We start from the raw sequence: 25,894 nt of genomic DNA, 5'->3' as shown, positions 1-25,894 counted from the left end.
AACTTGAGTTAATATTCAGAGCGGGTCATTTTCATCACAACAATCCCGTCTGCACACTTTGCCTGCTGGGACCCAGCAAGGCTGGTCGGCCACAAAGAGAGAAATGAACAGCCTGTGTTGCTTGGCTTTGTTTGTATGGATTCTTGCACATGACCCAGAATTCAGGACTCAATCTACCCCACTTTTGATAGGACTGAATAGTGCCCAAATATTTGCTATGTGGTTGTGAAGTTTTTTTTTAAATGGTATAATGTTGGTGATCAAAATTAAAACTGTTACTAATGGGTCACTAGCTGGCAAAAGACTTGTGGTTTTCAAGTTCTATGGTCTTTACAGAAAGGGCTTTCTTTTTAAGAGGCCTATTGTACATGTACCTGTACTCCTGTTTTAGCTTCTTCATAGGAATAAACTGAGCAGGATTGGTCACATGTATTGTATGGGCTGATTATTTGGATAAATCAAACTAGCCAAAACAAAGTACAAATAAGGTGATTCCTGGCTATATTTCTCAGTATATGTGATTAGTTTGAAGCCTTGAAGTGTATATACAGTAGCATTTTAAAGTCTGCTGAACATTGCATATTTCAAGTTTGTTAATTCTAAATGCATACATGCTAAAAAATGAACCTTAAATAGCCTCTCTTTCTCTTTACTGTTTGGTGGAGAGTAGATGTAAAAGAATGTGACTTGTGGTTCACCACTTGCAGATCCAGTCCTAATTTCATACAAGTCGAATCACTTCAGCTTCACAGAACTTTTGCTTTGAAAGAGTATTGATAAGACAGCAAGTACCTAACTTCATTCCTACTGTATTGTACTTTTTTAAGAAAAGTATTTTTTTACTTTGAAGAGTTTAATTACAACAAATTGTCTCAGACGTTGGTCATCCAGCCACAAAGCAAATGGAGATTGTATTTCCTTTATGCCACTTCTAATTCCAGCAGAGTGACTAAATCCTTTCGGCAATTACTCCTGCTAGAATGTATCATATTTACCATAGCAGAGAAAATCCGCCCGTGCACTTCCATTTGTTAGATGGAATTGAAGACTGTGAGGGGATTAGGTCACAGCACTTACTATAACAATGGCTATTTGTTTGCATGTCACTTTCAAACTTAATTTGTAAGAATAACATTATCACAGTAGTACGTAGTTCAGTATGCTTTGCCTGCTTATGATGAATACTTATGTGTATCATAGATGATCAAAATTTAATCTACAAAAACTATTGTAAAAATCATAGAATATTCATTTTAAAAAGCCTTTTAAGGTCCAGAACTCAAATCAATTGTGGTGTTATAATAATGCAGAATTTGTTCATTATAAAACCACGTGACCTTTTATTGTCATTTCACCTTTTTAAAAACCTTTTCATTAATGTTTTGCTGTTTTATTGCTTACAACAAATAGCTTATGATGTATTTATATTTTTAGTACTGCCACTAAAATATCTTGCCGTGATATTTCAGCATATTTCCTTTATCTCTAGGAGTACATAAAATTGATTTTACCATGAAAGGATTTTCTGCAGTAAAAGATTGTATTTATTTTCTTTCTTGTGGTAACATCTAGTAAATTTTACAATTCCTGCTGGAATTTTAAGTCATTTCAGTAGGTTTATGGCTGTGTTTTCACTGCGTATTACAGAGCAATTGAATAAGATAGTAGTTGCCACCTAAGAACTCATTTTGTTGTCACCCAGTTGTTTTACGAGCATCACTGTGCCAAACAGTAGTTCAAAAAACATGTGCACTTTGTTTCCCCTAGCAGTATGTTTCTCCCTTCAGTCTCCCACTGCCTGCTGGATTCCCAAAGAACAGGTTCTCTAAATGTCACTCATATCAATTTCAGTTAAATATAAATTCAAAAAGATTTATCAAAAAAAGGTACAGAGCTATTAAAAAGGATGAATGATACCCACTGAAAAACTTATGCTACTTTAAGAGAGTATACTACATTTGACATTAGGAAGCCAAAATGCAAGGCTTGTACCTGTGTTAGAAGCAAAGCTGTGCTGCTAGTCTGAAGGCAGAGTACATCAGCAGCTTGTTGATATCCCACACAGCCACGTTGACATTAAACAGTTTACAGTGTCTTCACAGAAAAACAGATTTCCTTAAAAATGAAATCAGAAAGTTGAGTAAAAATAAAAATTATAGGGAACAACGCCCAGAATACGTACTGTTATATAATATTATGCTTGGAAATAGAATAAACTTTGTTGGGATTTTTTTATCTGTTGAATGAAAATCATTGATTGTCTCAGTCTCTGAAGCGTAGGGCAAGTGTTCCATTGAAACAGCAGTCTGAGAACATGGATGAAAAAAACAGGTGTAGATTAAAGGATAGGTTGAAATGTAGAGCATGTTCTTCAAGTCTGTTTCATATTTGCAATTTAAGTATGATATAGGGCAGCATGGTGGTGCAGGGCTTAGCATTGCTGCCTGTCAGTGCTGGGGCCCAGGGTTCAGTTCTAGACCTGGGTGGACCAGGCATTCCTATACCTGCATGAGTTTGTGTGTTCTACCCACGTTTCCTTCCACAGTCAAAAGACATACTGGTAGGTTTATAGACTTCTGGAAGAATTGGCCCAGGTGTAATGTTTCTGCCTGTGTCAGTGTGTATCCTGTGATGGACTGGTGTCCCAGCCGAGGAGTATTACTGTATGCCTTGCACCCATTGCTTACTGAGTTGGGCTTGGGTTTCCCTGTGACCCTAAATTGAATTAAGTATTTAGAAAATACTGGGATGGAAAAAAATGTATTTTAGAAGTGGTATCTAAATATGCAGATGATAGCTAGCTCCGTAAAACCCAGCAACAGTAGACTATTATATAAGACCTGTACAGTATGTGATGTCTGCAGTGGGCTGGTGTTCCACTCAGAATTCTGCCTTGTACCCTGTGCTTCCTAGGTAGTCAGGTTTCCATAAACCTGAACAGGAACTACTGTAGCACATTAAAAACAGATAAAATGAATTAAGAACCAGTGAAAAGAAATGCAGTATGTACAGTATATGAGAGAAATTTTCAAAACCTAAGGAAAAATATTTGGAAATTAACATAAGAACATTTCATGTACAGTTTACAACTGTCTGAGATGCATTTATTTAAATTGCAGTCATCTGTTTGCAGTCATTTGTTCCTGTAATTATAATGTAAAGATTTTTTAAGGTAGAGATGCTGGAGGAAGCATAAAGCTATTCAAAGTAGCGCATTATAAATAATTCTGTTTGCATGTATCCTTATTACTTAGACTGGTAAAATTTTAACTATCCCAGTGATTTTGATTTTCTGCTTGATTTTTCTGAAGGGTTTTGAGCTGGTTTATTGCTTTGATGTGATATGGATTTTGGCTGCCCATGTATTGGAATACAGGCTTGACTGACAGCAGAAAAAAGTCCCATGAGTTAGATGTAAAAACTACACTTCTGTGCAAGCACTGCAAAGCAGGCTGAATAGGGCATCTCAATGACAACTTTAAAGCAGCCATTATACACTCGGCATCTCATGGGCAGGCAGAGATATCTGATTAGACATACTTGGTGATTTTGATGAATGACTCTGATAAAAAAATATATAAGTGAAATCATTCTTTTATGCTGAGATTGTGGACATTAACTTGAGTTTGTTGTGGTTCCACACTTTATATTCTGCAGTTAAGGGCTGGGAAGCTATTATGTTTTGAGCATTACTGATGCATTATTAAAAATAAGTCCTTGGATTTACTTAGATTCACTTCCAGTTATGGTATTGCTTTTTTTCCAGCACTGAGAGGTTTTTCAAAGTGCTCACTGAAAGTCACTCACTACACAGTACTACTCAGGTTTTTCAGAATGTTTTTTTTCTAGATGTTTTTCATACATTTGTTTTGTTCTGCATTTTATTGGATTTTTCCCTAATATAACATTTTAGGGTTTTATGTACAGTAATTATCTACAAAATGTACACTAGAGTATATGTATGATATGCTAACTGATATAAAATTGTCTTGTACTTCGCATGTGCAGTTTTCTTATGTTGAATGTATGTTGTATTTTTTTGTATTTGCTATTGCTATTACATACAGTAATACAGCTGTGTATGTGGTCTTACATTTGGAATTCCTTTGCAGATACTTGAGGCTGTATAAGGATCTGATTCATGGAGATTGGTCCAGTATAAGTGATGTTGCAAGATAATATTCCAGTAAGGTGAAAATTCACTTTTTGAGGTTTTTACTAACATAAACGGCTCAGGTATGATTTTGAATTCAATACTAAAATCTAATGCTGAGACAGAATTAGTTGCTGACAATCAGCAAAGAGAGCCAGTATGTTGTAAAGAAAATCAGGGACATTAGTAGTGATGGAAGCTCCTGGGCTGCTGAAGAGGGAATCGGGTAAAGAAAGTTATTTTTTTAGTACTTCAGAATCGTATCCGCTTGCTATTTGGAAATTGATCCAGTTGCAGTCATCGTTTTTGACATCCACACCTGATCTTTAAAAACGATGGCTCTCAGAAAATTCCCATAATGGGATTATCAAGGTTTCTTCTTATTCACATTTTATTTAAAACAACTTAGTCCGGATCACGGTCACTGAGGACCACTCCTGTCTCCCCAGATTACACTTTTTATTTTTAAGATAAACGCGAGATAAACAACGTTTGTTTGAAACCGCTCCAGAAATTTTCTCACATGCACGTATTCTCAAATATCACCACAACAAAACCATATAGTTTGTTTCCACAGACATGACACTATTATGGAATAAACCAATAAATTAATGAACTAGCAGAATCCCAATAAAAACACACGGCAACCCGGCAAGCACAGCATGTCAATATCATACATTTTTACCTACAAAACCGCAAAAGCAAAAACCAGCAAATATCCCATGTTTTTACCTTATTCTGGAGCATGATATATATCCAAAATAACCCAGACTAGTTTATCTCAAAAGCTAGAGACTAGTAAACGTTATTGATTACATACTAAATGTTTGAAGAAGGAGCGCCAGAAATAAGGCTATTTGATTGGTAAAAACCGCTGTCACTCATTGTATTTTCAGCCATTCAGAGCCCTTAGGGGGTGAAACTTCCTCTAGAAGCTTCAGGCTGCATTTTTAGCTGTCAATCATTGACTCAGAAGGGGTAATCAATCAGTTTTTTATCAGTTTCCTATCAGTGCTCCTTTTTTTCACACCAGAAGGCAACTCTGAGTTTTTTTTTCATTGCATAACAGCAGATAAAGGCTCTCTCGCAGTGCCTTAAGGTTTTTATAGCAATTTTAATGGTTTTTATTCATATTATTTTCAATATTTTTATGATTTTTATTATAGGGATGAAATTTCATTCACAAAACATAATGTAGAATTTTTTCTAATTGATCAATTTGTCCTAATTTTTATCCAAGCTAGTAGCCACCTAGAACAAGGTTTCCAAATCATTCCCAGGCTTTTGACATGCATATAGTTGAAAAATCTGACCTCTGAAGACCAAAAAAAATGTTTGCCAGCTGTTTTTTTGTTTTTTTTTTCATATGTTTGTCTGCTGAGTGGACACATTAAGAAATAAAAGAAATTTGACTATTCACACTTAAAGCCAAGGGGGTTAGCTTCAATTTAAGACCTGAACCAGGCTCCTGCTATGGTCTGCTGCAGAGATATAACAAATGTTTGAGGGGGGGAAATTCCAGGCGGACATTGGCTAAATATGTCACTGGTAGTAAAAGGTTAAATTTAAAAAAAGTCCAAGACATTCACGAGTTGAATGGTAGGTTATTTTAGATTAGTTTTCTCATGGTGCTGTGGACTGGCTGCCTTCTTAAACTCTTTTCGCCTGCTTGGTCATTTTAAGGTCTAGACTCTAGGCCATTCTTTTCTATTGTTTTATATGTTTTATCTTTTGATTATAAGGTCTACATGTGGACAGCCAAAAGCCATAACAGTACTGAGGAATGTTTTAGTACTATGTACAGTACATAACACATTAACTTGGGTCAGTGTTTTTGCCCGGTACTTTAAAATCAGGTCACCGTTTATATTTGTTGAAGATTTTATATCATTTGACAAGTCTACTGTAGGTTCACTTTTTGCTGCATTGTACATTCCATTCCTTCCTAATAATTGCTGTGCTGCTCTGTTATAATGGGACCAATCATAAAGTATATAGGTTATCTGAAGGTCATGATTTCAATTGCTGTGGTTATGATGCTTTAAGAGGCAAGAAGTGACTTTCCATTTGTGAGGAAATAAAATCTCTAGGCGCTTTTTGACCATAAAATGGGTGTGAGGTTCATTAGGGTATTTATATATTTAGATTAATATAGTGAATTTGAAATGTAAATCCCAAAACCCTGTACTTCAGGGACCACAGCTGGCAATTCCTGATTTAAGTAAACCAATGTACTTAGAGAATTAATTAAAAATAATGTGTTCCAGGTTTTTATAACTTCATTGATTTCAGGGTGACCTACAAGACCTGCTGAATTGGAGCAGCTGTCCGGGACTTACAGTGACCACCTCTGTTCTATAGACTCGCTATGCAGTGCATTATACACTACATTAAGGGAAAAAAAAAACATATTAATAAACCTGTTTTTATATTGCACCTGTTATAGCAATCATCTCAAAGTGCTTTATCGTACCAATACATTACCAGATATCACAATAAAATTCAAAATCACAAAGTAAAGGCAGTGGATAAAACAAAAGTCCATTGTAAATCACAAAAAAACTTCTAAAATGTTATGTTTTCAGGTCTGACTTAAAATTTGAATTCCTCATGGTGTTCCATATCTTTTTTCAGGCACAACAACATTACCATTGTAAAATGTGAATGGAAAAAGTCAGAGCTTTATGTTGCTTTTGTTTAACTGAGTTTAGGCAAGGACTGGGATCACTAGTCTGGTAAAGCATTGGATTCTCCCATTCAGATTTTACAGTTGGAGTGATTTTCTTTAACAAATTGAATAACAATGAATAAATGAGGGGCATATAAATACAATGTGAATGCCTGATAGAGGTCACTTCCTTAATTCCCACACATTCCAGTCCGGAGAAGAGGTGATGGTGCAGAGTGTAAGCTTATTTATTTCTTTTTATTATTATTCTCCTTAAAAAAGCTTTGTGTAATCTCACAAGGTCATACAGAAACACCGATTTAGATGTTGTGAAGAGACCAAACACTACACAAATTCTTCTTTATCCAAATATCTAGTTCTTTGCTGTACTGGGATCTTACTGTCTTTACACTTTTAAACATTTATCCAGAATTCTTACCATCACTTTGTAGTCATTCGTTCCATTTCACCATCTTTTTCCTACTGCTGGAGCTGTTATTCTTGTTGCTTGCTTTACCTGATTTGATACATGTTTGTACAAAATCATAGAAAACAAGCCACACAATAAAAGATAGTCATAAATTAAATGTAATTAAAACAAGCTACACAATGTCATAGCATATGAAGACTTTGTGACTTCCAGTTAATTCATATTATACTTACAATCTTAATTGATATGTCATAAAACAGCTTTGAGGCTATTTAGTATAATAGTTACCAAAAAAACTATTTTTTATATGTACTGTAGTAGACATTAAAGTACTGTAAAAGGTATTCACAGTTATGGAAATAAATCTAAATATTTCTATTTGTCACGATGTTTATTTTCCTCAGCAATCTAGTGTGGATAACCAGCCCGGTTAGGACTAACAAAACAAAAGTGAGACTGATTGGAGGATGTTAACCTTTCAATACAGCAAAAACAAATGACTCTATGCACACATTGTGACTTTACGCTAACCTCCTTCATCCTTCATTTAAATTGCTTACATTCATTTTCAGAGTTGATCAACTGTCAAGTGAATTATGATTTGTAAGCTGGTAGGTTAATTTATTGAATACATATTGCAGAAACACTCCTGTCACACCAGCCCTTCCTCCAAGCCTTTTGGAAGGCCATGTTCCTTGTCCTGTTAGAGTACCTCTCCACACTGTCTGGCCACATTTGATAAATGATCCAGAGTGTTTTGCTGAACAGAGGAAAAGCAGTTTATTAGAGCCCCGTATGAAAGTCTGATAGGATTACTTTCTTACCCATAGCTTCAGGATATAATGCAGAGGATCACTAAAAAGTCCACAGCTGGGTAAAATGGCACATTCTGAAGTGCTTCTAAAAAGGTTTATTGGCTAGCAGGATTATCTCCCTCTTCAAGTGTGTATCCACTGCGACTTCTGCTAGCAGTGCATAGCTTTGTTCCATTGTCTTCAAGGCATAGCCTAAGGCAAGAAGGAATATATATATATATCATTGTATATATATCATTACTTACATACAATCGTAAGTAACATTATATACAAATACCTTTATAAAACCATTCAAGGTTTAGGTGTGCAAAGTGGCAGTATACTTGTAAATGTAAGGGGTACAGCAGACTCCAACTTTATTCCTACCATTCATGAACTGTAATTAAAATCTGCTGTACCTTTTCGTAGAACACATACTAAAGACTTGTGTGAGTTTTCGATATTTCTACAGTATATAAATAGAACATATGTCAGAAACAGTTACATACAGTATTCTTAAACTACCATTGATAAAAGAGTTAGATAGACTGAATAGCTTCCTCTTGTTGCCAGGATTTTGAAGAATTCCTATATACTGTCCTTGGGTATGTGTTGTCCTCCCAATCTACTTTCCTGATTGATCATTTGAGTAAAATCTTTTCAGCTCCTTCTTCTGATAAAGCAATAACCATCACATTATCTTTGATCATGGTGATGGACAATGCTGTAAAAAATTGGATGACTTCTGGATTTTTTATAGCTGTCACTAGAGTTGTTGAGTTTGAATCTTTTACCTTAGAACATGGGTACCTACAGATGCAGCCATTCAATATGGGTGGGGTATTTCGCGGTTTACCCCGGTGGGCGTGTCGTATCAAAACGCAGTATCACACAGTATCACGCAGTATCACGCGGTATATCGCGTCATTTGACGTTATGCCGGAAAGTATCCGGCATCACCTTGTAAAACCGCCAGGAGGAGCCAATAAAGCTTAACCTCTCATGTGCAGCATTTGAGGTTTTAAATTTAAACTGTGTATTACAGCATGTTAATCATCAGTCACTAAAAAGTTTGTATATTTTATGAAAGCAAGATTGCTCAGTTGGACAAAAGTACACAACCTACCTTTATCAGAAGTATTTATGCATCAAAGCCTTTACCGAAGATATTACTAATAGTATTAATAATGGATGACTTTGGACAAGCTGTAAACTCAAAGTATAACGCTGGTCCACATTCTTTCTAACTATCATTTTAAACGAAAATACTTTTAGTTTTTTCTTTGACAAACACCACAGCATTTCGTAGACCTAACTAACGAGGACAGGACATTAGCAAGCCAATACAATAAAGGAATTACCTTTTTTTGCTAATTTCTTTAGCGCATTTGTACAAGCACTTGGAATCTGTCCAAGCCCTACTTTGTCAGGCATTTTCTTTTACTGCAACGGACATAAAAACTCCCTTGCTTTTAGTAGAGCGTTTCATAATTTCTAACTACGAAAATTATTTAAACTGCGACACTTATCATTCAACCAGAGCTCAAAATATCACAAGGATCCTCAAGAGCACATCAAAGACTATATAAAAAGATACTTGTATCAGATACATGAGAATCCAGGCTTTTTTATCAATGCTTTCTTTTCCGTATACCAGATATTATGGTACCACTTCAGAAGGGTGTCAGCCAGTCAGATTCCAGGAATCGGTACTTTAAAGAAAAAAAACACACCGGTATTCCATTTCTCCCTACATATTTTAAGCATCGAAGTCTTTAACTAACATGTGAAATAGCGTGTAAAAAAGTGGTAGTTTTAAGTTTTTCTGCTAATATAATATGGAATCGCGTATCTAAAGAAATTAATAATGATATGATTATATTTGTGTACTGCGACAGGGCTGTGTAGGGCTGTTTCGCCTTACTCTTCATGTTTAGGGAGAAATGGAATACTGGTGTGTATTTTTTCTTTAAAGTACCGAGACCAGCCATATACTGTATGTTTATGATCCAAAATTAATATAGTTTATTCACACGCATTACAGTATGCTCCTATTCTTTTTATGCTCAGCTACTAAGATTTCCCTTCAGTGGTAAAATTCCATATAAATATTCAATACTTAAACGGGCACAGTAAAGACATTTAAATGTTTCTACGACCGACCAACGGACCACGAGTGCCCCTGTCTGTCAAACAATCACGTACCGCGGTATTTTGCGTCAACGCGCATCACGATGCGAGAGGCTGTAGCTAATTACCTCCGGTACGTGTCTGTGCCGCGCACTTTGAATGGCTGCATCTGTAGTCGTGGTCTTGGAGGAAAAGAGCCCTGCTGGTTTTCATCCCAGCTGAGATTACAGTTATATCAAACATTTGGAATTGAATTTTACTTATGAAATATGAAATAAAATAATTAAATAATTAAAAGGCAACCTCTAATATATTTAAGTTTTGAGGAGTTAAAATTAATCCTGCTATTAAGTTAAATAAGGGCTCAGTTGTGCTATTGAGAGGTGGGCTGGAATGAAACCCATTGAGGTGTGTGGGTCTCAATTACCAGGATTGGAAACCCTTGCCCTAGATGATTATACAGTTGTCTGATTTTACCAGTTATGAGTAGTTTGCTTCTGTGCCCAGCCTCCTTTAATAACCAGAAATAATCTGGGTGACTAATTTAATTATTAAATAAATGTAATAATCAGGGTGACTTCTAGAATATTCTAGAAGGAAAGTTGGAAGCTATCCCAGTGAGCAGCTCAAGGCAGGGTACACCCTGGACTGCACATCAGACCATTGCAGGGCATATCCTCAGACGTTCACACACTCACACCTAGGGCCAGTTTTCCCAGAATCCAATTAACCTATCAGTTTGTTTTTGGACTGTGGGAGGACACCAGTGAATCCAGAGGACATACATGCAAACACAAAGTGAATATACAAACTCCAAGCAGACAGCACCCCAGGTCTGGAATTGAATCTAGGAACCCAACGTTGGGAGGATGTGAACATCATGTGCTGTACTTGTGTGTATACTGTATACAGTATAATTCTTTTTAGATATTGTAGCTTGAGATAATTAGTACTCCATTTTCATATATTCTTGTATTTTATTTCAAAGTAGTTGAAAAGTATTGATGTACACCTACATATTCTTTGCTAATCATCTTCTAGTGACAGTTCATCAAGAGCATGAGGAAATTTGAGAGTTACCATCAATACGGTTTGACATAATGCTTATTGCACTGTGTCACTGTTATGAGAACATGCTAAGATCATACCAGGCTTGCTTATACAGATATCATGCTGTTTTTAAAAAGATTGAATGTTTTTTCTTCCTCAAGTGATTTAGACTATTGCCTCATAGAAAGCCTGCAGCTCTCTTTCCTTGAAAATTATTTTTCTACTTTACAGTTTGCTCCTTTTGAGTGAATTCTTTGACATGTCTAACATCTGTAACTCCTAAATAATGTGCTTGAATAATAATGAGATGTATTAGTTCTGATTTGAACAAATTTTATTTTTAACATTTAAATTTTATAACATGACAAATGTTGAATTAATGTAAATGTATTATGGTTATATAGCCTGTTAATTGTCTGCTTGTAAATTTAAAAAAGCAGTGTATATAGGCTGCTCCAAGTATTTAGTGAAATATTTCACTAAAGCTTTAAATAAGTAATTTCTGTCTTAATTTATTTGTCTATTTGAAGTCAACTGCTCTAAAGTAGAACATTGGATACTCCCTCACTATTAGATGTCTGCAAAGCATATGTTTTGTTCGGATGATTCTTAGAAACTCCCCAGTTCTATTGTGCTCCTTGAAAATGAGCTTCGCTTTCAACAGATTTTACAGACAGAAAATAAATCACAAATGACATTAATTGATTGGTTACTATTTATCCAGGAAATCCCATCTACAGAACCATGTGCACAATAACCCCTATGGGTGAATACAAGTCTTCTGATGGACAGCAGTAATCTGCTTCTTAAATGAAAGACTGACAAAAATAGCATAACACATTGATGTGAAATTAACCTACCATTAAATTACCATTTTTGGGGGTGGCATTATTTACATCACACCATTATATGTGAACTTTAGACAGTCTGATCTTTTATTCTTTATGGCTGCTCTGTACTATAGTTATAGAGGTCCTTGAAGAATGTATTAAGATATTGTGAAATGTCTTCCCCCCACGGTTAGCCAATAAAAATAATGCTGCTGGCTGTGAAAGATGGATGACGATAGAAGTTTTGTAATTAGATAATACAGCTGACACCTAAATATTTGAAATTTATTGTTTTAAAATTAGGTTGAAGTGCTGTGGCTTAGGTCTGCCTTTCATTATTCGTGACAGACAATCTTGTAAGCCCAGCTTCTACCTTTTTACCTCAGGACAGCTATGCTGTTATTTGCTCATTTCACCCCAAGACAAAGTACAGAAAAACAAGTAATCAGTTTGGAAATTGACATATTTTGGGTGTATGTGGTAAAGTCAGTAAATTATTACTTAGGCAAAGAATTCCAGTGTAGACAGCACCATTACAGGTATTTTTTTCAATTGTTCGCGCCTGTGGTGCAGGTTTTATCTGCAGCCATCAGAGAATCTATTTCATTTACAAAACAGGTATTTGGGTTCGGTATGGTGGACCCAGGAGATTAATGTGTGTGAACATTCTTGCAAAAACAGCAATTAGAATTAATTCATTAAATGCATCCAAATGGGCAGAGAATGGGAATCCCTGGACATAAGTGTTCGGAATTAACCATGTTTAATTTTTCTTTCTCTCCCTTCTAAGGCCACTTTCCAAACAAGGTCACCCTGAAGAACCGATTACATTACTGTTTCAACACTCACTTCATAAGATCCGTTTTCAGTCAATTTTGTAAGAATTCAATTTTAAGGCTGTGCCTATACTGAAATAGTTCAGGAACACAGCCTTAGATATAGGATAAACATTGGATGGGGTAAAGGTATTATCCACTTTATTGGCTAAATATAATGCTTTGTGTTCCTCATTCAACCCTTTTTATTGCAACAGCCATCTGTGCAGATATAACAGCTTGCATCTGAACGAGATGGACACCAGTCAGCTAAGATCAAGAGTCTTAAGAGAAATTCAAAAATCTGTAAACTGGAACAGAAGGGGAGAGAATAACAAGAAAGACTGCAAGGCAAATACACAAGGAAATCGAGTCTTAAAGAGAACTCCAGGGGAAAACAAAATCTACGAATTGGCTTCATTACTCTGCTCTTCTCCCCACTGATAGCTGATGTGTGGTGAGCGTTCTGGCGCACTATGGCTGCTGTCGCATCATCCAGGTGGATGCTACACATTGGTGGTGGTGGAGGGGAGTCCCCATTACCTCTGAAGTGCTTTATCTTCTGTATTAACATGCAATTATGTCATAACTGGATTCACTGAAACAAATGGCACTGGTAGATATACAGCATTCTGACAAGACAGGAAATATAGCATAAGTAGGAGGTAGATGGATAGAGAGAAGTAAAGAGTATTAAAACACAAAAAAGATAAATACATTTCCAGGACTAGTAACAAAATAGTCTAACAGTCACACAGTTCAGAGGCATGTCCTACTGACTGGGTCACTGTTGCAATAACCATAGTAACTGTGGACAGATAAATCTTACTTGTTACCTATAGAGCTGCTATGTATGAATGGTAATTAGAATTAACTACAGGATCAGCTTTATCTCAGTAGGATGTGGGAGTCTGGAGCAAAGTACTCGGCCATGTTGACAAACCTAATACCCTGGTTTCATTCAAGACATGCCTGGATAGGATCCTCAGCTCAATTAGTCAGAAAAAAGTAAGCAAATATTCTGAATGTGTAACCTTATTTTTATATAAATAAACCTTATATGTTCACTGCACTCCAGGGTCTGTATAATCATAGTATAGTGACCCTAGGATAGGGTGGGCCAAATAAAAAGTTATTTAATATTTATTATTTATTTAATATTTAACATAATATACTGTACATATTTTGATCCAGTTATGCAGACTGTTGTCATGAATTGGATATGTAAACACACCACTTACTGTAGGTACTTTTAATCGAAAAGCAGGTCAATAAGGGAACAAAATTTCAGGACTGAATCTGCTTTACCAAGTCAAAGTCATTCAATTTATTTACTGCACTTAATTAACTCATCCATCAGTTTTTTAAAAAATGAGGCAGTGCACAAAGCATTGCCATCCCCTTAAATTCAATATTGTTGGCATTAAAAAATAAAATAGCATGCATTAGATGCAGATTACAGTATTTATTTCTGTCTTCAAAAATAATCAAACTAATTAAAATACACAAACACCTAAATAAGGCGCACAGTGTATGCTGATGAAATTAAAATGACATTTAGCCAGACATGACATCAGTGAAATTTTGAAACTAGCTAATTTAATCAACTTAATTCCAATACTTCACTCTGATATAGGAGCTCATAAACAATATCCAATAACAGCTCTGTCTTGATTTCGATTTCTCTCTCCACATTCAGAGTGACAGAATAACACTGGATTACCATCCCATTTACTTTTAATATAAGAAATGTACTGTATTTAATATTTAATATGAGAAACTTGTTTACTGTAGTAGGATGATTATGGAGATAAAAGAGGAAAAGAAAATTCCTTCAGAGCAAAAGACAGTCCAGTATTTTGATTTGCGTTTTAGAGAAAAATCAAGGATGTAATTGCCCAACCTCTTTTGAGCAGTAGTATTATCTCTTCAAAGCTCCTTTACACATTTGTTAAAGGATGCAGGAATCCTGGGAAAGCATTCAGGGCTGATAAATGGGGGGCTGATGGGGAGCCGTCAGAGTGCAGTCGCCTGCACATGGAGATAGGACTATTTGCATTCTGCATTATTCATATGGAATCACTGGACGCCTACACATTTGACATGATTAGAACACTGAAGCAGTAGATTAAGAATCAGAGTGTATTACGAATCAAAACCAGAGAGTAAATAGAGATAAACTCAAGCTTCAAGCAAGGAAGAATTTCTGTTGAGCAAGGATCAGGTTCTATTGTGAGTTTTTTACCCATTTTTTATTTCAAACTTTTTCATGTCAACACTGCTAAGCAGGTTGTGTCTATTAATTTTCATGGTTTTTATGTGAACAATCAAGTATGTGTTATTGTTGTTTTTACAAAGCAAAACAAAGCCCTGTTACATCTAACACTTTGCAACTCAGTATATAATCATACAAAAATACTGCATCAAAAGAAGCATATATGTTCACACATGTGAATGCATAAAGAATACATAAACATTTTAACTGTTTGCAACACCACATTCTTTCTTAGATATTGAATAATCTTAAAGAGAACTTCATTACCTAATTTAGAGAAAGTCTTGGCTATCTGAAATGAAGTGTCACCTCAAACAAGCAAAGTATAATGTGATCTATATTTAATCATAGACTGAAGTGCCATGTTTCAACTATCAGGAGACTCGTCTAGAAAAAAAAAAGAAATTGATTCAACTTGATGGCCAAATCAGGGAAGGCAGCAAGTGACTGTGACTTGACCCAACACAGTTTTTGCTGCAACTACAGCAACATTTCTTAATGTCTGTGGAAACGCTCCATGAGGAAACAATCCAGAAATCAGCTGAATGACTAAAGTGAGCTTTCTGATAATTTAATTCTGAAACTTTTGTCTTTTGTGAGGGCCATACAATATAGCTGTAAAGAGACTGGTGGAGTATATTATTCTTTGATTAATGTTTTATTGACCTTTATGCCCTGATGAAGCACACCATATTTTTTTATTTAAATAAGTTATTTATTACCATTAATTTATTCAATAATAAATCTAATTCAATTATAATTCAATAATAAAAAAATCTTACTATTTTTATTTTATTCTGGTAGATTTAAATCTGATAACATTAAATGACATTTTTTTTAATTGATCAGTATTTGAAGAAGAGAAGAAAACGTTTGTGAACCAGTCTGTTATTTTATTCATTGATGTCCTCATAGATTACTCAGATTTTATTCATATGTGTATCAGATCTACAGTAAGGATTAATGTTTGCATCATAACAGGGTTAGAAATAAAAGCATATTCTTAAATGGACTACTGTTAGAATGTACTCCTGTATAAATAATTGTATTTTCAGGATGCATACTGCATGCAAACCAAAATACATATGTGTATTTTATTTCTGAAAAACATATAAACAATATTAAGGGAAAACTGAATTTTGGGGTTAGTCTTTGAAATTGTCTCCAATTTTTGGCTCCCACTATTTATTTGGGTTAGTAGAACAATGAGTCCTCATGTGCAAATGGAAGATTTGACATGTAAATTACAGCAGCAATAATACACAGACACAGCAAGGAAGCAAATGGTAGCCCTTGTAATTAAGACAGAAGCACTTTACAAGATCCCTGATGGGGGTCTCCGTCGCTGAATAATATTTCACTTTTCATTTTCATCCATGAGTGGACATTAAATAGAATGAAGAAACATTTTCTTTCTCACAAATATGCTTAATTTATTAAGCCATTTCAATTAGACATAACACAAATGGTGTTTTTTTCTGAGTCAATCATTTATTTTGATATCAAACTGCCTTTTAATAATAAAGAATTGGGCACACAACTTCGTTAAAAAGCTCAAAACTGAGTGTAGAGCATATAAGGCCAGTGTATTACCTAAAATAGAAATACATTTATTCAACACTTGTGGTTTCATTTTCTCCAGTAAGGAACCAAAGTTCCTCTGATGAAGTATCTACAACACTGCCTCAGTTTAATTATTAAGGTAAAGCAAACCATTATTATGACTTTATTTTCACTGTAATTTTCATCTGAAATTTGTCTTGCAAAGACTGAAGTGTTACGGCACCACTGTAAAATAAAACTGTATCTTTTTAACAGGTTGGTAGTTTAAAAGAAAATGTTATTTTACAAGGTAACAATAGATATTTAGTAAAGATATGCTATATGGCTAAATTGTAAAAACAATAAACTGAAGGTACATATTATATAGGACTATGGCATCCCCTTCTGCAACGTTTGTGAAAAGAATAAAAAAAATACTATCAAATATTCCAAATTGGTTCAGGGTAATTTTGAAATTGATAAACATAGGCAACCATTTGTCACACAGCTACTGTAAGTACACATGCTTTGATCTTTTTGCTACAGTATGTTACGTTCAGTGTGATTAATGATTTTATTAGACACTGTAATGTGTTTTAGGAAAGTTGTTTAGGAACTTTTATGATCACTTTCAAACTGTACTTGCAAAATAAATCTATCTTCTTAATATCAGGAGTCTTCCTCTTCATCAATCTTTACACTTATTTTAGTAGTTGCTTCATCCATATAAAGTCACAGTGACCTGAAACCAAACCCAGAAGGCTCTGGACACAAAATGTGACTTCGCTCTGGATAGGATGCCAGTCCATTGCTTTGCACACACGTGGGGAGCAATTAAGAAATAGCAATTGACCTGCACATCATATTTTTGGGAGAAAACTGTAACTTGTCAAAAACCCACGCAACAAATAGTGAATATACAGGGCCAGTTCCTGTCTCGGGCCCCAGAGAAGGGATAGTACTATGCACTGTGACACAATGCGTCGTACCACTGTTGTTAAATTACACAGAAAAATATGCTTGAGTTGTATTCTAGTATTCCAGGTTTATAACACATCTAAGTTCATTCTTTCCACCGAAATGTATAAAACTTTTACCAAAAAAATCTATAATGTTATTCAAGGAAAATGGCATTTTTTTTAGCAGGTACAACGTAGTATCCCTGGAAGCTGTATACAAGCTGTATATCTGCAGTGCGAGCATTGCGCCACATTAGAGGTGCCACCTTTTTGGATTTTTTCCCATTCCTTTCAAAGGGTCAAGCATGTGCCTGTTTGCTGGTTTCCTAGATGGCATGTGCTTTCCCAGCTTATCTTACAAATGTTCAAAAGAATTTTGGTCTGACTGGTATAGTATTCGTACTATATCACATTCGCATGTCATAAGAAAACCATAATTACATCAACGGCATTATGATGTTGTCACATCAACATGAGCCACATTAAGGGCCTCATGCAAAGCTCCAGGACTTGATCAGTGTAGCACTGTGCATTCAGGTTTGCCTCAGTTACTACAAAAAGATTTATGTACTTACTGGACACTCAAGTCCAATCTGCATTCACCTACTGTAAATGTCTAGAACTGAAACCATATGGCTTTAGTTAAGTCAAATTTAAATTAACCTAATTCAACAGATTGGAATATACAGTATATCCTACCTGAATTTATTTTAAACAGGTTTCCTTGTTAAAAATTGAAAAAAAAGAAGAAAGAGCTTGGGCTTATTTTCTGTATGAAAGCTCTATCTTGGCTTTGCATCAGATTGATGTGTTAGGATTTCTTGTATGTTTTTGTTCCAGTACCTCAAGCGGTTTTTATTTTGTCAAAATACAAACAAGTTTTTCTTTCCTTTGCTAAAAATGTTTACCTCAGAGGAATTACTCCTGCAAGGCTTCGTTTTCTGTGTAATCTAGGACAGTATAGGCTTCTTATTCATTTTTGACTCTTTAACGAAACTATCAGGTACTACAGTATATTTCTTCTTTGGGAGCACATTATTTTATTGGACTTTGGTAAACTTTGTATGAAGTAAATTTGTATTCTGCTTCGTGGTGTATAGTTATTAGAATGAATTTTATTTTGAAATGAAAACTAATTAAATTCATTGCCCTTGTTTACTGTTTATTTATTCTATTGGTGTTATATTTAAAATTACAAAATGCCCCTTCCTAGAACCAACAGCATGTGGTCAACATTTCCATCAAATCTGTTATTTTATTAATTGAGCTCTCAGACCCTTTTGAAAAATTATCTGGAATTATTTGATTCATTTATCTGAAGGCCATGAATAAGTGCTTCCATAACTAACTAGACGCACATTTCCATTGTCAATCAAATAATTTACACTGCTCTTCCTAATAACTCGGTCTGAGAATAGTCAATAACTAAATTTAATTCAGAAACTTATGGGCTGTTGAAGGTGACTTTAATGGGGTTTTAATAAGAAAAATATTAAGACTTCAATAAAGCAAGAGCATTCATACAGATGAGATCCTGAGATTCACCTCCATAATTAATGCCAATTTTGATGTTTGCCTGTTATAGAATGAGTTTTCGATCAAAATGTTGGATGATGATGATTATTATCACATAAAAACATCAGATCACACATAATAAGAAATAAAGGGAACTTCCCCCATTTCCTTTATTATACGTTTCCCCATAAATGAGGGGAGACAAATTAAATATTGATGAATAACAAAAGCATTAAAAAAAACTATAGTTAGATTAATTAAACACCAAATATATAACACAATTAAAATGTAGAGTACAGTTAATTTAAAAAATCGTAAATATTGTATATTTCATTACCTTAAAATTTACTGTTCAGTAATTGGGAGCTTCCCCAACATGATAAAAATATGGATTACTCACCATTTGTAATGAAAAGATGCAGGGGTTGCCACGTGTGCAAAGGTGATACGAAAGTGTAAAACGTCCCTGATGGAGACCACATTACATACAGTATACTGCACCCTGTTCTTCCGCAGAAGGAACCTGCATCACTACTTGTTCTTTTCGCACGTAATGTAAAGTCTCCTTACCACCACAGTTTTTTAACTGACCCATGGAGGTTTAATATGTAAAGTCACATTTGTGGAAGTCTCGTCTTGTGTAACCTGGGGAGAAGATAGACTCTTCTCTCTTGGTTAAAGAACAAGTACTGTAGGATGCCTGTTTTAACTAGTATGACCTTAATTCTCTTGTTGAAATGCATTCAGTGCTGAAATCATCATAATGACAACACCAATGTGGTGAAATGGATTTCCTTAATAAACTGCATTGGCTTGAAGGGTTTATAAACAATTACACTAGTTGACCTAAACCTTGGCAGGATACAACACAAGAAAAAAAAGCTTCACACTTGCACCTAGCTGTATCATGCAGAACATACCTACTGTATTTTTTGCCCACAACTGCTCTAGTACAAGTCATACTGCTAACTGGATTTCTTCAGTTTAGTTTTCCCATTGTTTGTTTTCATTTCACTTATTTGATAATCCTTATTGTCATTATAATTAGTGTACTTATAATTATAAAAACATCAAACACATCTCTTATTTTTACACACATAAATAATATAGAGATATGGTTATCAAAAACGCATTGAAATTGTAATGTGAAAATCTATGATAGTTTTCATAATAAATGTGCTATTCTGAGACACATACAATAATTTAATTTTACTGTATATGCAAAACCTAAATTTCTTGTGATTAGGAAGTAGTTTTTGTAATGGTATTAGAAAAGGTGCAGTTCGCAAATAAGTTAACTTTTGCACATTTGCCTGTATTTTTATGGAATCCATTTTTCAAGTGTGTTTGGTATAGATTTCACTCAAAAAGGCTACATTTAAAAAAGACCATATGAACTCTGAACCACTGATGGATTTTTATTGGCATATGAAATAAGTATGTTAGTCTTGATTTCTTATGTAATATAACAATGGACATAACAGTTTCCCTTCTGGTAGTTCCCATCCTTCATTTTTGTCTGAAAGTTAAATACAATTTTAAGTTCAACAGCATTAGTGCTGTTTCACTCCAACCTTTAGAGGCAGACTACCTGCTGGACAGACACAGTCACCTTAAGGATACAATTTATAATTACTGTAGTTCTCTAGTTGTATACTGTAGTTAATCCACCACAATGTATGATGTTCACTTTTCGTTGTGTACAGTATATAAGGACCTCACTCAATAACATCAATAGCAGAAGTATGTGAAGCACTGGTAGCCACACACCAAGTGAGAGCAGTGTTGCATTGTTTTAGAAAAGTATTTTAGGTTTTTTTATTTTATCTTTCTGTAAATTCATCTTATAATTATCCACCAAGATCTTCCTGGCCATTGGACTGACCCATGTGCTTGGAATGGTTTAATGTGTGATGTTTTTCGTCACTGTGCTGTCTGAAGTAGGGATCTACACTGTGTATCTGTATACTTAATTAAAAATGTTCTTAACATATTCTGAGCATACAGGGTGATTAATGAGCACATGGTGCTTGGTTCTTGGAGACCAATATTGCATTTGTTAATGGCGTCAAATTCAATCCTATATTCCGGATTATCTCTCTAAAGTAGCTGGAAGAAATCTGAAATTCAAGTTTGTAATGGTGTTGAACTGATCATTGAATGGCTGGAATTGCGTATAAATCCTGAAATTCCATTCTTTCTGTATGCTCAAACATACCACGAAAACAAAGAAAGCCAAAATCGTCAAACATTTTAAATGAGAGACAACTGAAGCAAACAATGATTTAAACTGCCAAGCTACAGACCCTTAAGGCTGTAGTGTTCCAGCCAAGTAAAGTTTTCATTGATTCAATGATTATGATATTTACCAAATTTTGAGGCTTATAATAGATGCACTATGTGACAGGAGGTGTGTGGACATTTTTGTTTATGCTTACAAATCTTTATGGTGTTCACAAATTTGAATTGTGAAGGACTGGATTGGGGCTTCAGCACGTTAAAAAGACATTTACACTGGCACAACTATTAAACATCTGTTTCAGATTCATGTCAGTTATTTGTTGGGAATGCGCAATTTTGTTTGAGGCATGGAAGACTAAAAGAGAAGTAGAAAAATGTTAAAGTCCTGATTATTTTCCAAGAATGCAACCCATACATACTGCCATTTGCCAATAAAATCTATAAACATTAACTAATGGTAACCTTATGTCTACATATATCTGGTATGCTTTACAGTGCCAGAGACAATGTTTATAGCCAACTATTTAAGCTGGGTAAGATAAGTGATTAAAAATGAATATGTCAGCTACAGTACATAAATGTGCATCCTACTATTTGTATATATATATATGCTATTAATTAATACAGTATGCCAGTCTTATTTTGGAAGAAAACAATACATCATTTAAAACAGCTCCATAACCTTAAGGCTTTTTGCTAAAAAAACTATTTATACAGTTTACAGATGGTTTACAGTAGTCTTTCTATAATGTCTGTAATTTCTAATTATTATATATATACCAGTTCCAGGAAGCTTTGTAAGTATTAAATAATTTATGTCAGCTGGTTTCTTTTAAATTGTGAAAATATTGCCTTTTCATATATTCAGTATTTCCGATAAGAACCTTACTATAAGAAACTGCTCAGATAAAGGTCTTCTAAAATGTCAAGTAGTTTGTGTACTGAAAAATTCATGTGAGAAGATTCCCTAAAGACAACAGACTGGCAATGAGATGTCACAAGCTTTATCAGAGTGCTTGACTGCAAAACACTTCTTCAGATGACAATTAGAATCACAGAGCTCTCTAACAAAGGAAACACACTTTTCTGTACTCTTTTAAAGGTGTGTCCTGCCTTATCTGAAATTATATAGGGGCTGTGCTTTTTATTAGTTGGTGACATGTAAAAAGTACATTTACAAGACCAGGCTGCTCAGAAAGTTCATACTGTATTTTGTATATTTTTTTAAATGCTGAAATTATGCATGATATTAATAGTTCTATACCCTCCACCACAGAAACATACACATACTTTCTCAGAATAACCAATTCAGAATATGAGATTGAAGAAAACAAAAGTATTTTTGGTCTTTTGTGTGCTGAGCAAGTAAATAGAGTTCTGGGTGTAACGTTTTATTCTTGATGAGATCAACATCTTTTTAAGTTTATTTTCTTTTTTATTTCTAAATATTATGCCTCAGGGCAGCATGGTGGTGCAGTAGTAAGCATTGCTGTCTTGTAGTGCAATTCCTAACTCAGTGGGGTTTATATATTGTCCCCGTGTTCACAAAGGGTTTCCTCCCACAGTCCAAAGATACACTGGTAGGTTAAATGGCTTCTAAGAAAATTGGCCTGTGTGAGAGTGTGTGTCTCTGTTTGTGTCTGTGTGTGTCCCATGACTGGCATCTCATCCAGGGTGTATCCTGCCAAGCAACCTCTGGTTGCTGGGATAGGCACTGGCCCCCCGTGACCCCGAATTTGATGAAGCGGTTAGGAAATGGATGGACTAAAACCTAACTCTAAAGCAGCTATTTTTTTATTTTGTAAAGACATCTGTCATTGCTTTGTTACTATGAAACTGCCATTTCTCTTAATATAGCAATATGATCTTGTGTCAGATCTTCACAGTTTGATTTTTTCTGGTTGAAAAAGGTCAGAATCTTTCACAGTACGCTTTGCGTTCTCCAAATGTCAGTGAGGTGGAAGAGAAATATATAATCCATCTTTGCATCCATTTCATTTTATAGTTTGCGAGTTCTTGGGACAGTTGAGTTACTTTAGGGATTGGGCTGTTTTTGTGTGAGTGCTGTGGAGATATTGTCTTTTGTTGTACGATTAACATGTTGCATCATATAGGGTACTGTACAGTATGTCTTTTCAGTGGCTTGTGGATTTCGGTTAATGTGTGCTGGTTCAGAATATCTTTGTGCCCATTTTAATTTCTTTTTAATCATGCCTGGACATAATTATCATTGCTGAAGTTTCTGTCTAGCAATCATTTCATGTAGTCCTCCATCACATACAATATATATATATACACATATACTATATATGCAAGCTGTAATAATATATTTGTAACAAATGCTGATTTGATGAAAAAAGCTTATCAAATTATTAGAAAAACTATCAGTATAAAACATGTGGATCATTAATGTTTCCAAACACTGCATGTGGAAAATGGTGGAATGAAAAAGTGGCAGTTACTGTAATAATGAAGTCCGTGTTGAATTTCCTAATCATCATTTACTCAACTATTCATAAGCTGATGCTCATGTCAGCTATAAGCATGTCTACATGACCTAGTTTCACATCTTTAAAGTGTAAGTTAAAGAAATTAGATGTTACAGGAGTGTATAAAAAATAAAGATTAATGGTAGCAAAAAAGGGGTGTGTCTTTCACTGGAATAGAAAAATTCTGTTGAATTGTGTAAACAATTAATTTACCACTAAAACATCCTTCTTCCTCTGATCCATTCTGTCTCCAGACCTGTATTGTATGTTTCTCTGTGATAGGTAAGATATTAATATGAATGCGATGAGAGACATTAAAAAAATGTATTATATTAAATGTATTTGCAAATACCTTATAAAATCTAATTATACTTGTCTGAATGTGGCAGAAAATAGTCTTTGGCAATGTACTGTATTAATGTAAAACATTAAGCAGGTTTTTCAATTAGATCATTTGATTGTGGGCTATTTCAAAACATTCATCACATTTTTTTTCTTGTCATTGACTCTTGTCATCTGGAGGACAAGATCTAGACACTGGTGAATTTTAACGTTTTGTATAGCGAGTGTATTTTTCTAATTAAACTAACATGCTTTGCAACAAAAATAGAAAAGGGCAATTGTTGCAGTCTAGCCAGATTATAGTTCTCATTATTATTTTCTTGTTCTTAAAAAAAATTCAGCATTAATAGAAAAATGTTTATGTGTATGCATTTACATGTGTATATAAATATGCCATGTAATCATATGTGTGTCCTTTTTTGAGGAAGAAAGGGTCATCATATGAGAAATCAGTATTCAATGACAGAAAGGAAGTTGTCTGTACAGTAGGTTTTAAAAAACTTGTTGAAAACGTGATATGTGCTTTGCAATCTAAGTGTTCTCTTGGTGACCTCCTAGGGGCACACAACCTCCAGTTTCAGAAAATCTGTTTTTTTGCTTGCTGTAAATGAATCAGACAAGCATGCAGGGAATACAGTGTAATAAAAGCAAGTATATTATAATTGAAATAATGCTTCCTTAAGCTATTTTGTCAAAATTACTTATGCAAAGCAATGAACATTGAAACAGTTGTCTCATGGGAAAAAATATGTTCATTTTTTTAAATGCTTAACATGTGTAATGCATATTTACAGAAACCCCACTTACATAATATATATTCTGAAGGACTGTCTCTGTCCTGGAACATTTATGTAATACGTATGGCTAAATGTGATCATGATGGGTAATTTTGTGGAAAAACCTTATTTATTAGCTAGACGACAACAAGCTCACATATGTTATTGGTGAAACAAGCAATTCTGGTCTGGGAGATTGCAGTCTTTTGTATTTTCCTGAATCATGATGAGTGAGTTGAGGTCAGGCAGTGTATGATTAGTCTTATACAGTATATGGAGACTGGTCAGGCCATTGTAGTTGTGAAGCTAAGTAGACTATCCTCTTTCCAACATGATGCCAATTATGTGTCACAGCAAAGTGGTCTGCAATAATTCAGGTTTCTTTTAGGGCTTTTTCACCATGATTGTAGACTTCTGAGCCCATCCGTGTTCATAGAAAATTATGTACAGGTAATAAGTTACAGTCCACACTATGCATGTGGCATAAGATTGGGAAAATATATACAGGTATATAGTTTTTTTTTCTTGTACAGTATTGCAGTCAATACAATTTTTCCCTTCAAGGGCACAGTCAAAATCAAGGTCATTGAAAACATTACGATGTAATCTTATTTTTTACAGCCTTTATTTAATTTATGACAAAGACATGAGATTGTAGTTGTTGGGCCCCATTTAATGAGCAATCCAGGCTTCTGAATTGACCATCTAATTCCTTATACCCAGATTTAGTTGTGTGTAGAATTTTTTTTAAAGTATGCAATCTGCTAATAATCAGTATTATTTAATCACATTTCATATGAAGTACTCTTGCTATCAATTTCCCATTGTTACGATTTATTATTATCACTTTAGCCAGTTATTAAATTCCTATATGATTTCAAAAGA

At 34.7% G+C, this 25,894-nt stretch overlaps 1 protein-coding gene across 20 annotated transcripts in view; it reads left to right on the top strand.

Moving 5' to 3' along the window:
- The window catches only part of magi2a (membrane associated guanylate kinase, WW and PDZ domain containing 2a), a 396,131-nt gene that overhangs the window by 160,385 nt on the left and 209,852 nt on the right, over positions 1-25,894 (top strand). The gene's annotated exons all lie outside the window — the stretch shown is intronic.

The sequence above is a fragment of the Lepisosteus oculatus genome, chromosome 7, assembly GCF_040954835.1.
Source record: "Lepisosteus oculatus isolate fLepOcu1 chromosome 7, fLepOcu1.hap2, whole genome shotgun sequence".
Taxonomy (NCBI): domain Eukaryota; kingdom Metazoa; phylum Chordata; class Actinopteri; order Semionotiformes; family Lepisosteidae; genus Lepisosteus; species Lepisosteus oculatus.
This window is presented reverse-complemented; position numbering and strand designations above follow the sequence as displayed.